This window comes from Cydia splendana, chromosome 17, assembly GCF_910591565.1.
Source record: "Cydia splendana chromosome 17, ilCydSple1.2, whole genome shotgun sequence".
NCBI lineage: Eukaryota > Metazoa > Arthropoda > Insecta > Lepidoptera > Tortricidae > Cydia > Cydia splendana.
Window position 1 is genome coordinate 16,314,762 of NC_085976.1, and position 16,844 is coordinate 16,331,605.

The 16,844-nt window shown below is 38.2% G+C and overlaps 1 long non-coding RNA gene across 1 annotated transcript in view; it reads left to right on the forward strand.

Annotated features, from left to right (window-relative positions):
- Positions 1-1,169: 1,169 nt before the first annotated feature.
- The window catches only part of LOC134798946 (uncharacterized), a 295,916-nt gene continuing 280,241 nt past the window's right edge, over positions 1,170-16,844 (forward strand). Inside the window, exon 1 of the long non-coding RNA XR_010145290.1 lies at positions 1,170-1,239. This is a non-coding gene — a long non-coding RNA (uncharacterized LOC134798946). The remainder of the gene's footprint in view (positions 1,240-16,844) is intronic.

A 16,844-nucleotide genomic window follows, 5' to 3' on the forward strand; every position in this document is an offset into this window, starting at 1 on the left:
GGAACAATGTGAATGATTGTCGGATTATGCGGTGAAAGTCTGGGTTTATAAAAAATCGGAACAGGGGGCCGATTTTTGAATTTCGAGCGATCGATTGGTTCCCTTCAAACTTCAAAATTTTTTCAACAAATAGGCCACAAGGGCACATTTACACGTCAACGTTGAATTTACATACAAGCAAAAATAATAACAATACATCAACAATTTTATAAAACTGCAACTATTAATTCAAACTAACGTAACTAACGTATTACGATTACTTAGAATGTCGAATTACATAAAAAAAGTATAATAATAACATAAAAAAACTCAGATACAAAAACACAAAAAACTAAATGTTTAGAGGTGTAAATGTCTCTTAAGTGTCAGAACTATAAGATTATATAGTTTATCAAATTATCCTTAGAGATGTCTTGGGTCTCCAAGAGTCAAAATCCTGTATAATTAACACATTCATTAAGAGAATTATACTTCAATATACCTCCAGTACAAGGCATTTAAATTCTACTAATAGAATTGAAAACGGGTGGACAACACCACTCAATACCTCTCAATTTCAATTGCTTGTATTTCAAAAATAGCATTTCGCCGTTTTCCACAGATTTTCGAGTTTCGAATTCGAGCACTCGAAATTCAAAAATTGGCTCCAGTGCGAGTCGGACTCGCCCACCGAGGTTCCGTACAAACTTAAGTTTTGTTTACAAATTTATAGTTTACAGATTTTTCCTATAAATTTTGATTCCCTTGAGATTTTTACACTTTTTACCTTTGGATACATACCCAAAGGTATTGTTGCCTGGCATTCATAGATTTGATTTAAATAAAAACTTGTCATTTATATACTGGGTCAAGCAGATCTTGTCAGTAGAAAAAGGCGGCAAATTTGAAAAATGTAGGCGCGAAACGATATCGTCCCATAGAAAATTTGAATTTCGCGCCTTTTTCTACTGACAAGATCTGCTTGACCCAGTATAGTCTGTATATTTAGGTGTTTAAATAAAAGTAAACAAACAATTTGTACATTTTCGGGTAGTTATAACATTTATTGGTGTTAACCATTTATTGGTGTTGATTTGGTTACAACCAAATACAAAACCGCCTGGATCTGTTACTGAACAACCTGACTTTAACCTATATTATTTGATCATGTAATGTTTTCATCTATTCAACTGGCTTAAGGAGCCATTTGAGGGTAGATTTTGTTTAATTTTATTTAAATACCTAAAGATACAGAGTATAGTTAGGATGTTCTAACAGACAAGGAATTTTAAACTGTAATACCTCCCGGGCTCGGCTGAGCCAATCGCGTCGCCAATCCCATTCAAAGTGCACTTTAATCCGATATCAACGGATTGCCGTTATTAAGGACTAGCGACGGATTGGGGCGCGCGGTGTACATTACGGTTTTTTATTATTTTTTAGGGTTCCGTACCCAAAGGGTACAACCGGTCAAGTGCGGGTCGGATTCGCCCACCGAGGGTTCCGTACTTTTTAGTATTTGTTGTTATAGCGGCAACAGAAATACATCATCTGTGAACATTTCAAATCACGGTTCATGAGTGTGATCACGTGTGCTTTCCATAGAAAACGCGCCGGAAGCTCTAGCCCGGCCTCGGCCCGATCTAACGTGAGTTATCTTTAATACACATGCTGATGCGAAATGAGCAAGAGCAGTTTCGCACTACGTCCGATCTCCATCATCCGATTTCTTTCCGTCATTCAACGCGTGCGGTGCGTAACTTACCATAGAAATAGTTCTACGGCTACTACGGACCATATTTTCACGGGTTCGGATCGGATTCGGATCGGACGTAGTGCGAAACCGCTCTAACAGCCAGCAGTTTAGTAAAGGTACATATATTAAAATATTTGTCGCAACAAAGCCTTGCTTTTTTGTCATCAATGTATATCAGCCAATGCCATCCATCCATTTCCCATCGGCACTCCAAAAACCTCCCGCTCACTAGTCAATTAAGTGATCATCCAGGGGCGCCGCACAATTGGCCGCCTCCGCACAAAGCGTTCTGAACCACTGCGCTTATTGGGATTAAGGTATTCAAGGTAGTCAACTTAAAATATTGGCATCAGATGGGATATGTAGTGCATAACATATGGTACCTATAGCGGATATTTCTGACCGACATGTGACAGAAATTTACGTACGCTTTATCATGTCATTTGCCATAAGCGAGGCTAAAGGATGACTCACGCTAGACCGGGCCGTGTCCGGGCCGAGGCGTCCGACATGTCATTTTCTATGACGGCTGATCGGTGATCACGTGGTGCTGTCCACTGAAAACTCTAGCGTGAGTCATCCTTCATACACATGCTGATCACGAAATGCGGAACAGCCAGCATTTTAGTATACATTATATTAAAATATTTGTCCCAACAAAGCCTTGCAAAGTTTGAACGATGTTTTTTTTTAACGTCAATGTATATCAGCTAATGCCATCCGTCCATTTCCCATCGGCACTCCAAAAACCTCTCGCTCACTAGTCAATTAAGTGATCATCCAGGGGCGCCGCACAATTGGCCGCCTCCGCACAAAGCGTTCTGAACCACTGCGCTTATTAGGATTAAGGTATTCAAGGTAGTCAACTTAAAATATGGTGGTGGTCAGATGGGATATTCCGTGCAAAACATATGGTATAGCGGATTTTACTGACCGACATGTGACAGAAATGTGCGAAAAAGATTTATCATGTCATTTTCCAAAAGCGACACTAATACACATGTTGATGCCAAAATTAGTACCTAACAGCCAGCATATTTGTCCCAACATAGCCATGCAAAGTGTGAACGATGAATTTTTTTTTTTCGTCAATGTATATTAGGCAATGCCATCCGTCCATTTCCCATCGGCACTCCAAAAACCTCCCGCTCACTAGTCAATTAAGTGATCATCCAGGGGCGCTGCACAATTGGCCGCCTCCGCACAAAGCGTTCTGAACCACTGCGCTCATCGGGATTAAGGTATTTCGTAAAGTTACTCGGGTACTTTTCTTATTGTGCTGTATTTATTAGTTACATTTTATTACGCTTGAGGATAGAGAGGGTGGAATTAAAAATACCTGTGGCATAATTTAATTTTATAACACTTTTATTTCTTTTGAACTGATAGTATGATATAAAAATATATTAAATATTTTACACAGATCGACCTAGTCCCACAGTAAGCTCAATAAGGCTTAAGCTCATTAAGTGCCAACCGTCATAAGGTACCTTTATCCGTGGACCGTGGAACGTCAAAAATCATCATCATTACCTATCCATTTTCGCAGAACAGAAGCTATTAGTTATTAAAACGAACTATGGCGAAGATATAGCTATATCTCTAGTAGTCAGTGAAATGTCGAAGCATCAAAAATGCTCGTCAAAAGCGACCGGGTGGAAAATCGCATCAGCCATCGGACTACGGTCAAACTAGGGTTGTCGCTGCGATATTTTGACATATTATGACATTCAAAGTCGTTGCGATCAATTTGTTTGAAAGAACCTTTAATTACTTGTGTATAGGTTGGTCAAACCAATTTGTCAGTCAGTAAGAACCAGGAAAACTATACTCATCCTTTTCTTTTTGGGGCTAGTACTAGTGTAAGACAAAGATATTAGATTCTCGCTGTCTATGATTGAAATTAGACAGTCTTTTGACAAACTATATTACCTTTAGGTATATGTGTGGTAAAAAACCTTTTTTTTTAATGCATAAAATGTAGTGTATTTTTTACTCCATACATTTTCTATGCAATAAACAAATGAGCGATCCATATTATTATTTCCGATGGGCAATACTTTATAGCTAAAAAAACCCGACTATAGTAAGAACCAGTTTTTCTAAATGCCCTATAATAATTAAAATTAATGTTGAAATGAATTTAAAATCTGTATTTCAGGCAACTAGTGGCCCATAGATATAGCCTTAAAACTAGGATACATACTATAGAAAATACATCTGAAATTAAAAACTACAAAAAATACATTATGGTTGAGTTAAATCACTCCAACAAGGGTTAAAATTCTGATTAATGACGATTTTTTCGGAATAAATGCACAAAACATAAAGTTTGATGAAATTACACTTGTATACCTATACCTACAACAAATAAAATTTCGTAGGTACCTACATAAGTTCCGAGAGACTCATCAATGAGCTGAGCTATAATGATACTTCTCTACATTTTACTTCTATTTAAATTTTTCCCTCAGTTCCAAACAGCGCCAACCCTAACTGTTACCAACGACGCGCACTCCTGACCGACCGCGGATTACTCGGGTCCATTTTTTTATGAATCCGCTTTTGAATATCCGGGTGCGGTTGTGGGGTTGGCTATCCCTGGATTACGGACGCTTCAACCTTTACACTCGAAGAAAATATGAATATAAGTAGTCACGTTATTTAAGAAAGTTGGTAAGTACTCTTTTTAAGAAAGTAAATGAATGTTTTGACTCCTCATTTTTAGGTCTTGTCTTGACACAGTTTTTTTTTAGATTTCAAATCATGTGTCCTTTTAAACTTATTCGAGACTAGGTTTGCTGAGGACTGGCGCGTTTTAGAAGATATTGAAATTTTTGAACAAAATTCAAAACTTATTTATTTTAACTTTATTGCGCAATAGGTACATGAAGAGTAAAAATGGCGGACTTAACGCCAGAAGGCATTCAAGTAATAATATTATGCAAAGATAAAAGTATAAAGTATGGTAAAATGAAGAAAAACCCTCTCGCGCATGAGAGGAGGCCTGCCTGTGCCCAGCAGTGGGACGTATATAGGCTGAAATTATATTTATTAGTATGATAAAATGATTTGAAATAATCATTTAATTAATACTGTCAATCCCAATAGGCGTGTTTACATCACCACAATCAACTACTTTAAATAGTATAAATATTTACCTACTAAGTACATCTGACAGTCACGCTAACATTACATGCGAAGATATGAATTAGTAATTAAGTAGGTATAGTCGTCATCAGATATATCGGAGCTGCCAAGGTGCTCACAAATATCTGAACACGCCTCTATTGTCAAGGCGTTAGAGTGCGTGTTCAGATATAAGCGAAGAAGAAGAAGAAAGACATTTATTCCATAAAACACACATACACAGGACAATAAGATGAAAGAAATAAGATAATTAGAACAGCAAAACAAAGAAATTATGTACACATTAAAAAAAAAACAGAAAATAATACACACTTGGGTCCAGCAATGTGTGCCGTAGAGAAAAGGCCCTGTCTCAGCATATTGTTGCAATTTGCAAACGAGGCAAATTACAACGCTGTTATTCTGCCAAGGCCTTAGGGAGTGACATTAAATATTAGTAAAATATAAATATATATATAGAAAAAAAAAAACATAATTGGAAATTATATAAAGTAAGTGAAAAACAAATTAATAGTTTTTTCGAGTTTAAAAGCAGCATAAAAGAAAAAAGTGGCGTAAAGAAAAAACTATATTTGAGCACCTCGGCCGCTCTGATATATCTGGTGGCGACTGTACTTAATTGGCATTAATATACAAAGAAGAGCCACCGATTTCTTGGTACTATTCCATTTAACTATTCGATTCAGCTGAAACTTCACATACCTATCTACTTATTTAAGTTGGGTGATAATGCAATATTATGGTACCATCGAGCTGATCTGATGATGTAGACCTAAGTTGGTCATAAGATGTCTGAGCTTAAGTTGGGTGACAATGCAATATTATGGTACCATCGAGCTGATCTGATGATGTAGACCGAAGTTGGTCATAAGATGTCTGAGCTTAAGTTGGGTGACAATGCAATATTATGGTACCATCGAGCTGATCTGATGACGTAGACCGAAGTTGGTCATAAGATGTCTGAGCTTAAGTTGGGTGACAATGCAATATTATGGTACCATCGAGCTGATCTGATGATGTAGACCGAAGTTGGTCATAAGATGTCATAAGATCTGAGCTTAAGTTGGGTGACAATGCAATATTATGGTACCATCGAGCTGATCTGATGATGTAGACCAGCGGAGGTGGTCATAGGAGCTCTGTGATAAAACAATGCAACCTCATTGTGTTTGGGTGTGTTATATTCTCTCGTTGAGTATAAGTTGACTGTTGAAAGAAAAGTACAGTCAGCGATAAAAGCTCGATCCAAAAAAACATTTTTTATTTTATTTTGATGGGTGTTTTGCTGTCGTTGCATCTATCTAATGTGTTCACATATATAGATCCCGTCTATATATATTTTTTAAAATATCATTTTTAAGTGCCAAGCTGTCATAAATAATAATTAGATCTTAGAATTATACGTTATAAATAATCTCTTAGTCTTATCATTATGGTAACACATGTGACGATAGTTCGTTAAGATAATATAAGTATTTATATGACCGGGCGAGAGGGAGATAACCTCTGACCTCTTCCGTCTCTTTCCCTCCGTTATCAAGAAATATGGGTCTGTCATCATACATATTTTAAGTAACAGGACATGCATAATACTTATTATCGGTTCTTAAACACTAATATGAAGGTATAAGTGTGTGGAACACATTTTTATGATTATATTAAATTCAATTATTATATGTAGATGCATATTAGTTAAAGTTGTTCAATATAAGGTCAATGTGGCTAATTCCGTCATAGGGACTATTCCTTCTACGAGCGTATATTTCTTTCATTTTCAATCGTAGGAAAAAAAACATTTGCTTTTGATTGTACCGTATTATTACCGTAGTATTACCGTTTGTGCCCAAATAAACATTAAAACATTAAAACATTGCTGAAATTAAAAGCAATCGCTGCGTTGTCGACGAAATTATTAATGTTGTTCGTTGTTCGAGAAAACCGCTAGTGGACGGAATAGCCCCTATGAAGGAATTAACCACATTGACCTTAACAAAAATTCCTGCACTAACTGCAAGTTTCTGTTCGACCCGATGGTTGACTAGTAGCGAATGCCTTAAGGTATTAAGTCTGTCATTTTTAAAACTTTATACTGTGTAGTTATAAATAAATATTTTTTAAAGATTTTTTTAATTTGCTAAGAATTAAGTCCCCCCTCTTAAATTCCATTCTAAACATATCTCACCCATATAGCTCACCACAAAAACAACACAAGCAAAACAACGGCAAACAAGAGGCAGAACAAAAAAGTGATTTAAGGTTGACAGACCCGTCTGGACCCATTTTGTCTTTTTGTCAATCGATCTTCACTAAAATGGTCTACCAACTTCCTTAACATCTTTATCAGTTTTTACTACACACTCAGTTTTCACTTTTATTCAAGGTGAGGTAAGGTAAATTTTACAATGGCATTGTAGATTAAGATGAGAGTTTTGTAAAGTAACGCGGAGTGCAAAGTGTCCTGATTGATTTACTTGCAGTTAGCAGCTAAATTTAAACTTGTCCGTTGCGATCACTTTTATGGATGCAAATGGTTTGGTTCAAAGGATGGTACGATATGTACTGTTTTAATCATGATTAACCTCCTAAGTCCCTGCGTACAATTTTTTGTAATTATTCCAAAATCTATTTTGAACTTTTATTGTGTAACTATAGGATTCCAATTTCAAAAACAACACAATTGCTTCTGGGTCTCAGGAGGTTAAAAGCTTCAAGGTAACTTCAGAAAATCTTTAGCTGCTGTCAAGACAATACTACCGTTAACCCAGTGTCAAATTGTACTGGTAACCATGGTAACTCCAGGTTTAACCAGTTAACCCCGGTTAGTGGAATGGTGCAAGTGGCGCTAAGAGTCACAAAAATTGTTATACAAAGAAAATACTGCGAGTAGAAATTTTGTATGTGTGAGTATACTTGCAAATTTTTTTTTGTTTTTCAATATCTTGCAGACATTTATTTATACCTACTCGTATAATATTTATTTTATGAGCACGCACCATATCACTAACCCGGGGTTAACCGGTTAAAACTAGAGGTATCATGGTCACCATGTTACCAATACAATTTGACACTGGGTTAACGGTTTAACGGGTTAACCCCGGGTTAGTGGGATGGTGCAAGTGGCGCTTAGAGATCTATTTTGGCATTTTTGGCACGACACAAGACTTGCTAAAAAGGGCCGATCGTTATTTTGTTTTCGATCTTTTTTTTTGTCAGATTTCGATAAAATTTGGTGGATTGATAGAGTACCTACCCGATTCTGTACATAATGTCCGGGCCGGTGCTTCCGGCGCGTCGTTTTCTATGGAAAGCATGACGTGATCACCTGACATGTCATAGAAAAGTAAGCGCCGGAAGCTCCGGTCCGGACACGGCCCGGTCTAACGTGAGTCATCTTTATATTCTATAACATCTTCCATTGAGCTACAAAAATGTATGGGATTTTCGTATTTCAATGATAAATTATATTTTTTAGTCTCATTTGTATTTTATACCAGTCAGAACGAGGAGCTCTTCAAACCAGCCAAATTATTACAAATCTAACGAAAGAAAAAATCGACAACATAATCAAAATAAAAATCAGCCCATATGATATGTTGTTTAAGAAGAAAATAAATATATGCTTTATACGTCTGTCAAAAGTTTTACAGTACCTACATGTCCATTACGACACATGCTATAATAAGCACATTACGTAAGTACGTCGAAAATTTAAAGGGTTTAAAAACGTTGTACGATACACGTGCGAATAGTTAATTCGCGACTCGTGTCGATTTAAAACACTCCTTCGGGTTTTACAATTCGCCACTCGTTGCGAATTTTCGCACTTGTATCGTAAATTAGTATAGTAGAACAAACGAAAAGGACACTTGAGCAATATTAATTGGCAGAACCATTTAAAATCTGTGTAAATTTGTGTCACACTGTATTTGAGTGAATGAAGACATCTGACTCAGATGCCGACGATTGACTAACGGTGTTCCTTTTGTGCCGTACCCGATACTTTAGTACATATATATTATTGATTCTTCTTCCTCGCGTTATCCGTTAAAAATATGTGACACGCTCTTATAGCTATACAAATAAGATGGTGTCGTTGTGTAACATATTATTGCTGGTGACTGTAAAAGATTTTATCGCTGACTGTACGTTTCTTTCAACTAATACTCACCGAGACAATAACAAACCCAAACATAATGCATTGTTTGGTGGCTATAATCTAGCTGATCTGATGATGTAGACCGGCGGAGGTGGTCATAGGAACTCTGAGATGGTAGAGATCTTCTTCCTGGTGTTATCCCGGCATTTTGCCACGGGTCATGAGTGCCTGGGGTCTGCTTGACAACTAGTTAATCCCAAGAATTGATACGCACTAGTTTTTACGAAAGCGACTGCCATCTGACTTTTGACCAGAGGGGAAATTAGGCCTTATTGGGATTAGTCCGGTTCCCTCACAATGTTTTCCTTCACCGATAAGCAACTGGTAAATATCAAATGATATTTCGTACATAAGTTCCGAAAAAATCATTGGTAAGTAGGTACGAGCCGGGGTTTGAACCCGCGATCTCCGGATTGAAATTCGCACGCTGTTACTGCTAGGCCACCATGTTTTTTGAATACCCCCCATATATAAGTATAACCCGTATACATCCATCCACCTTTATTCGTCCTAAACTTGTGAAAGAGCAAATAAGGGCGAAAGCGTCTCGTACCTGCTCCCAATTAGGGAGGGTGGGGACAGACGGATCGATGGAAGTATATAAGTAAAGGCTGTGACACACTGACGACATACTTATTCTTCTTTTCGTGTCGAGGTTCCTTTTTTTATACTTAGTAACACAGGCAGATAGAGGGAAAAAGGATTCGTTTTCTCTGATGGAAGTTACCGTCCTAAAATCGAACATCGAATAAAGTCCTTATAAATTACTAGGTACTTTAACACGATTGTATGTCGCGTAATATAAAAAAAAAACATACAACCGAATTAATAACCTCCTCCTTTTGAGAGTTGGAAGTCGGTTAAAAATAAGCAGAGTAGTCGCCATCAGATATATCGGAGCGAGCAAGATGCTCACAAATATCTGAACAAAGCGTCTATTTTCGAGATACTAAAGTGCATGTTCAGAGAGTTTTTGGTACCTTGCCCCCCATATATCTGTTGACGACTGTACGTTGCTTATTTTAAATTTTCACAATCTTGTAGAGTATAAAAATATATCTTTTGTTGAGACCGGAAGAAAGAAGGATGTGTAAGCCAAAAAAAATATCGTAGGTATAATAAAAAAAATATACTTACATTTTCTACACAGACAGCAACATATTATGTGTATGAATTTAGGTAGGTAGGTACTTTAACAGTCAATTTCTCTAAGCGCCACTTGCACCATCCCACTAATCCGGGGTTAACCGTTTAAACCGTTAACCCAGTGTCAAATTGTACTGGTAACCATGGTAACTCCAGGTTTAACCGGTTAACCCCGAATTAGTGAATGGTGCAAGTGGCCATAAGGGGTATATGACATACTTTTGGTAATTCAATAACTAAATGTTCTTCTCACTTGATGGTCTCATCAGAAGATCAGCGCTGGAAGTCGTCAGCAACATACTGAAATGAGGCTACTTCGTAAAATTTTCCTTTTCACTGTAAGATAGGTAAGTTTGTCTTTTATGTAGGTAGTAGGTAAGTACTTATTTTGTTTTGTTTGCACTGAAAAAAAAACCTGGTACTGGTAACCAGAATCTGGTTAGCTGTACTATATTGTCTTGTTGTATATGTGACGACAGGACACTTTGTAAACATAACCAGACCATTCTTGTTAAATTCAATTTGTTAATTCTATGAAGTGTATAGTAGTGGGTATAAGACTTTTAGTAAACCCAACTAGCCGGTCTGTTAATGGTTACTAAATAATACAGTAACATATACGTTCCTGTCCTGTTGTTATAACAAGGTATTCAGTATATGTAACTGAACGATTTGTACGGTGTACTGGTTTTATATTGTTCACGTTACCAGAACGCACTGTGCTAATGGGGCTTCTAAGCGAGCCATATGTTCACTGCAATATGTGGCCGGCAACTATTGGTGTCCTCTTACTCACATGTTAGAGAGGGACACTAATAGTTGCCGGCCACATATTGCAGTGAACATATGGCCCGTTTAGAAGTCCTTTCAGCACAGTGGGTTCTGGTTACGTGAACAATATATAACCAGTACACTGCTCTTCTAGTAAATACAGACAAGTTTTTAAGCACACTTATTTTTTTTTATTTTATTGATCAAATAAGTAACACAGCATTACAGTAAAACCAAGGCACTGTGACACTACAAAAGAAAAAAACATTTTGTCTCCACAAAGAAAACAATAGACACAAAAATGACATACAAATTAAACATTGGATTTGGGCGACGACGTAACAGCGTGGCTCCGTAGCGTCGTCTGACTCGGCGTAGGATTCGGCAGGTTGCCCCGGAACCGCCGAAACACCACACCCTTCGGCCAGAAGTCCGCGCTTGCGATGGTGTCCTGCAGAGGCCGCGGCACGCGCACTACAAATGAACTGAAGTGCACATAGTGACGCGACTGTAGCTGGTGCACCCTCAGCGTGTAGCCAGTCTTCCGGCGGACGTACTCCACCACCTCGTCGGCCCCGGCGGAGTAATGCAGGCGAGACACGTAGAGCGCCTTACTCGGTTCGGTGTCGCAACTCGTAGGTCAGAATTAACCGGCTCCGCAGTGCCACACAGAGTTTTACGAGGCGCCCTGCGCGCCTTGCGTTTCCTTTCCACCAGTGTGAATCCCTTCTTATCCACATCGGTGCGGGAGGACTTTTCCTTAATCGGAGCCCGCACATTTCACTGTGTCAGCAACACGCAAACAACACGCACTTATACTATACACTTGTACTAGTTTACAATAAAATTATGGACAGGATCTACGTAAATAAAACATCGACCGGCCGGAACGTAAGACGCTGGCGTAATGGCTGCCGTTCTGTGACTTGCGCAATTCCTTTCTCCGCCCCCCGCCACCCGCCCATACACCGTGGTGTTGGCACAACTGTTTGATTCGTTCAGACTACAATGCATTATAGTAACCACAACATAATAACTTGTAACGTGTACACTCGTATCTTTATTTTTACATATCAATAGTTAGTGTTACGATGCATATATTAAACGAGACAAACGTTTAATATTTACAACACTTGCATCTTTACATATACAACGAAATTGTAAGCAGTACTAAATTGCATTTAACTAGAATTAAACAGTGATGTTTAAAAAACAAGTTTTACACGATACAACATTTTTTGTTATTATTACCGGATTTTAGTAGGTATAACTATATTTTTAATTACTATACGTTCTGGTAGTATTGTAGAAAATTATTTTTTTCGGTGTGTGTTTTACGGATAAAAATATTGGTATTGCATTCTACTTATCAGTCATATCTATTATATGACTCATATATTTAAATAATTATAGGCATCTAATCATTACAATAGTAGGCAGGTAGGTACTCCGGCCTTCTTTTAACCCCTATTGTGGATGTATGCCCATTCCTATACCAATACCAGGCGTGGCTCACTCCGCGATTTCGTCGCTTTGCCACAGGTAGCTAAAAGTACATCCATTCCACCCCAATTTTGGGGAAAGCCTTAAGCCGCGCGTGGCGCTGTCGCCACCTAGCGGCCATATCTGTACTGATCGTAACAGACGCGTTTTGTTAGAGAGTGAGTCTTCTGTACCTAGTACTATTGTATTGTATTGTAGTACGGGCGATTTTCCGCAACTCGACGTCCTGCGCCTATTTTGCGTGATAGGGGGTGGGCTAGTCCTGCCAGCCCAGCTCCTCGAGGAATCCCACCAAACCTTTGATGTTGAGTAGGACCTCGGGGAGGTCTCTCGGAGATCCGAGATGTTTTGCCCTGTATGGGGCCACTCCGCTGCATTCCAACACCACGTGAGAGGCTGTTTCTTCCTTCTCCATGCATCCACGGCATAGGGGACTGTCTGTGACACCTGTTATAAAAAGATGTTTGTTAAAAAGTCCATGACCTGTTATGACACTGGTTACCATCCTCAGTCGAACCTTTCCTAGTTGAAGGAGCGTCCTTGTGAGCTTACCGTTGATGCCGGGCATGGCTTCTTTGGCCTGTCTGCATGCATCCAGTCTGGTTTAGCCAGTGTTCTGTGTGTAGTTTCCCAGTGCGTGCCAGCAGCATTGAGCCTAGTACTATTATTTATTCTGTGCCAAAACCAGCAAGTACTAAGTACATACCTACACCTTTAGACCAAACAATGTATCACGGCTGATTTCTAAGACCGTCCAAGCATTAAGAAGCCGACTGTCGAAGTACTTTTGATTTAGCTTCGCCCCTTCTTACTTTACAGTATTTGTTAAGGAATTTTGGACTTTATTGCAATGTGAAAAGGTTTAGGATTGTTGGTTTATACTCACAAAGAAATAAACTTTTCTAGACTGTCCCAATTTGATCTTTTGTGGCAGTAACTTTGTTGGAGTCAATACTTGAAGGTTTTGTAAAATTTATTGGTATACATATACAATCTTCTCTTTCGGAAAATTTTAATACTATGTATCCCTCCATTTATCATTAGATTTGTAAAAAAATATATTGAAGATACTTATTACTGTGCACAAATAAATACGTAGGTTACTAACGACTTACAAATTTCGTTAAAATTTAAAAAGAAAACTTTGTCATTTAAAAATTGCTTGATGTAAATCGGGTTTTGCCTTAGGCATGAAATACATTATTTTATAGAATAGAATATAATAGAATAGATGAAAATTTATTTAGTATTTTGGTAAAGTACTAATTAAATTTTCATCGTTTTTTTCCTGGAATCACGATTTTCTTGGCGCGATCCACCTAAAAATAAACACAAGCTAGGTACATAAGTTAATATTCTACTTATTTCAGAAACTCGTACACTTTTTCTCAAAAATTTTACCTGTTACAAAGCCCAGGTACTAATAAACATACTTCTCTAATTTCACTAAGATTCGCTTTTGCTTGATATAATGATAGTGATGATTGTTTATGTTTATATTATAAGACCTTCACAAAGTACACCCTAAATATTCCAATTCATAAACTCAAAGACACATTTTGCCAAAATTTTCATCTGTCACAAAACCCACCTACTAATAAACATAGAACCATAATTTGACTAAGACGGCTGGGCGGGCCAGGAGGCGCGACCTCTGACCCGCCCTACCTCCCCTCAACCCTCAACCCTCAACCCTCCATTATTAGCTCCGGCGTCGCTAGGATTCGGTCGGGTTTATGTCGGGTTCTTGAGTTCGGTAGCTTGAGATTTGTCGGTAAAATGGCGTCTGCATTTTTGTTTGGTCTGATAAGGTATTTGTCGAAGTTTGTTGTGTTTTCATCGATTTTATACTATTTCTTATAGGATTTTGCTAGTCTATAAGATGTCTAAATATTAGTCTATAAAGTTTTTTTTACGTGTTTAATTTAAATAAGTTTGCATAATATTTGTTAAACCTGTTTTTATGAAATTTTATTAGTAGGTACGTGATATTGGTTTAGGAAATGGTAGTTAAGAAAATAATCTTATAAGAAATATAAAAGAATAAGGAATACTAATAAGAAATTAAATTGCCGTATAAGAAACGTTTTCATTTGTGGTGCAATGTCGAACATAGAATATTTAATTCACTTACTTTTATTTCTTTATAATGTGGCGAAACCTTATGAAGATAACATTGAAAGTAAGTTATTTACTAAAATTTCTTTACATTATTTTAATGGACACTCAAGTGACAAAAAAATCCTCATCGGAATGACTTAATTTTGTTTCATGAAAAAAAATTCAAAAACCCGTGGCGCGGCCGGGTGGCAAAAGCGCGTAATCCCAATTATCGTTTTCACGCGACGTCACGCGGCGTCACGCGCAGGCGGCGCGCGCGCTTGCCCCGCCTCCCGCCCACGCTGATCTAGATCGATCTAGATCATTGGCGTGAGCGCCGTTACGCACGCAGTGCGATATTCGGAATTAATACTTATTTTTGTATTCCAGATATGACCGTGGCTGAGCTGTGTGGGACTAAATCGATTTGTGTAAATGGGACAAATTTTATATTTTTCAAAAAACAGGTTGCCCCACTTTATTGAACCGATCTTTCATTGTACAAATTCAGCAAGTACAAAAAAAAGAGGGATGATTGGATAGTCAGTTGAACTTTCTGAGATATCAAATCAAATATCATTTATTTGACGGCGTATTTAGGTAAAATAATGAATACAAAGAAATAGAGTTACGTAAACAAACGTAACTTAAAGTCATAACAAGTAAGTAGGTATAAGATTGATACAATAACACGGAATACACGCCAGCAACTATCAGCTTACTCGTTTTATTTATTTCTTCATACCTAGAGTTAGACCAAGAATAGTATGCAGCGATTTTCAGAGCCCACGCAGTGCAAGTGTTATTTTAAACGTCAAACTTCTATGAAATTATGACGTATAAATAACACTTACACTGCGTGGGCTATCAAAATAGCTGCAGACTTTTCTTGGTCTAACTCTATCAGTTTAGATATTAGGCAACCTGTTCCATGGATGACATCGATTTAGAATTGGATGATGACAAATAGGTAGGTATTTGGTGCGAAGAGATGTTTATAAAAGTAGGATTCAATGTGTCGTTAATTATATTTACATACCCAAAGTATACTATTCAGATGTGATGACTTTATTCTCTTTGTTGGTACATAGGTATTTAGTTATTAAACTACTTCGACATTTTAGGTTAAAACAGTATCATTTTTTATGGAGTATGAAAGATATCGCCGTTGATAAAGATGATTTATGAACAGTTGACTGTTAACACACTTCGTTTCACTCGATTAAAGTTTTATGCCTTGAAATGTAATGCAGCGTTAAATGGTTTTATTTTCGGACAGCGATTTAGTAAAAGTTAAACTTAATAACTATTATGGAGACTGTTTTATTTTATTCCTTTTTAATTTCAGTAAAAAAAGTTGTGTTTTCTTGATCATTATCAAATGATTATTCATATACGAGTACGTGTATTACCTATGTACTTTTCGGTTCATTCGACTTGTGCTATATTCGTAATGATAACCTACATTATTCGCGATCTCTAATATACTCAGCGTAATAAAATCCCATCTGCTGAAGTGAGGTACCGCCTATCAGTGAGAAATATGGAGGCGAGCTCTCCCGGCTTTCAGGTACCGTCTGAAACGAAAGATAAGGCCGCTGAAAAATAAAATGTTACGACATGATATGAAACACACAAAGCAAGTAAGAAAAAATTGCATTATAGCTTTTGGGAGCTTTTTTAACATTTAAGTAAAAGAAAATTAAAAATTAAAAATAAATATTGTAATTTTAAAGATAAGAAATACCTACATAATAGGTATGTAAATCCTTATAAAGCTTCAAAAAACTAATAAACTGTTCATTCCGTCTTATATCAAACAGAATCGTAAAGAAAAATCATAAACCCCGACGTAAACAAAAAGAAAACCGCCCAGCGAATTTCCCGACCGTACGTTGTTGCGGTCTCGGTGGCGGGGGGGGCCCGGTCGAGGTGGCGGGGCCTTCGCTCCCTGCCCCCGGGCCACCGGGCCAATGGCGGAGCGGCGCCCTGGCCCGACCTGAGCTCAGTCGCGGCTCAGCGACCCTTGACACAAGACGCGCCGCGTGCGTTCGCCCCGCGGCACAACCGGCACCATCACGCACGGCGCGCTAGTATACGGCGGGGTCGGCGGCCCCGGGCTCTGCCCGCCGAGGGGCCCTGACCTCCCGCCTCTGGAGCTCGGCTTCCGCGGAAGCTGGAGGGATGACGAACTCCTGCCCTCGACTCCCGCGAGCCAAGCCGCCTCTACCCAGAGCGGCAGCTCCGCGACGGATAAAGGACAGAATGTGGAGTGCGTCGTTT